At 39.5% G+C, this 1,280-nt stretch overlaps 1 long non-coding RNA gene across 1 annotated transcript in view; it reads left to right on the forward strand.

Moving 5' to 3' along the window:
• LOC137636135 (uncharacterized) overlaps positions 1–988 on the forward strand; it is a 2,827-nt gene extending 1,839 nt beyond the window's left edge. Inside the window, exons 2-3 of the long non-coding RNA XR_011042953.1 lie at positions 250–453; positions 707–988. This is a non-coding gene — a long non-coding RNA (uncharacterized lncRNA). The remainder of the gene's footprint in view (positions 1–249; positions 454–706) is intronic.
• Positions 989–1,280: the final 292 nt, after the last annotated feature.

Here is a 1,280-nt window from a genome sequence, read left to right on the forward strand (position 1 = left end):
GTAACCCTGTATTTGCTTCCCAACAACCCTTCCCTATAACCCCTCTTACCCTAAGACAAGTCAAAACCCTACGTTTCCTTCCCATGTACCTATTTCTATAACACCACTTACCATAAGACAAGTCGTAACCCTGTGTTTGCTTCCCAACAACCCATCCCTAGATGGTTAACTTTGTATATCTAACATTATAATCGTGCAGGACATTTTTTGCATTTACGGTCCCCTGCTTGAAAGTTATTTCTTTTTCAGATGTACCTTTATCATCAGCTGTGGCTTCACATGTAGTGATGCCTGGACCTAATCCACTCTGTCAAGCGACCATATAGATCACTTCTTACAAGGAAGATACGGAACGGGATGTATTTATTATAGGAATGGGTTGTCAGAACTATGACAAACTCATGGGCTTCCCCCTGCATCTTCTACCAAAAAAAAAAAAAAAAAAAAAAACTGGTTGGTCTTGAGTCTCGAAAGCTTATCAAAAGTCACTCTCTCTCTTAAAGACGCTAATCCTATGTTAATTCTTTTAATTATTGATGTTGCAAATGCCAAATTATTAAATAATTATTGTTAGAATACTATAAAGTACCCTTGAGGGAAAATGCTAAGAAAGCTTCTTCCTATATCATATCTGTAGTTCAATTTTAATACTGTTCTTCCCCTTTGAAATGACAAATGCTGTTGAAACTTTTCAACCTTATTTCAGATGAGAAATGCTGCCATTGATTTCATTGATCCCCGACCACAATTGGAAAGAACATAAGATAGTGAGACCTGTCCTTAGCCTTGAAGAAGACCTAGCAGAAACTACCATTGGAAGAAATTTCAACTTGGGGCATGGATGTTGCGAGCGGAATGATTGCATATTTTCATATAGAAATTGCCTACTCCTATAAACAAGGCAGTTCAGCACTTTACTGGTAAGGCTGGATTTTATCAGAGGCTCTGTCCGAACTTTTTCTGAACTTGCTGTACCTCTGAATAATCTCGCCAGCCCTAAGATTGACTTCAGTGGACTGAAGATTGTCAACGCGCATTTGCAGCTATTGAAATTGTCTTCTGGGTTGTCAACGCGCATTTGCAGCTATTGAAATTGTCTTCTGGGTTTTCAACGCGCATTTGCAGCTATTGAAATTGTCTTCTGGGTTGTCAACGCGCATTTGCAGCTATTGAAATTGTCTTCTGGGTTGTCAACGCGCATTTGCAGCTATTGAAATTGTCTTCTGGGTTGTCAACGCGCATTTGCAGCTATTGAAATTGTCTTCTGGGTTGTCAACGCG

The sequence above is a fragment of the Palaemon carinicauda genome, unplaced genomic scaffold (genome assembly GCF_036898095.1).
Source record: "Palaemon carinicauda isolate YSFRI2023 unplaced genomic scaffold, ASM3689809v2 scaffold237, whole genome shotgun sequence".
Taxonomy (NCBI): Eukaryota; Metazoa; Arthropoda; class Malacostraca; order Decapoda; family Palaemonidae; genus Palaemon; species Palaemon carinicauda.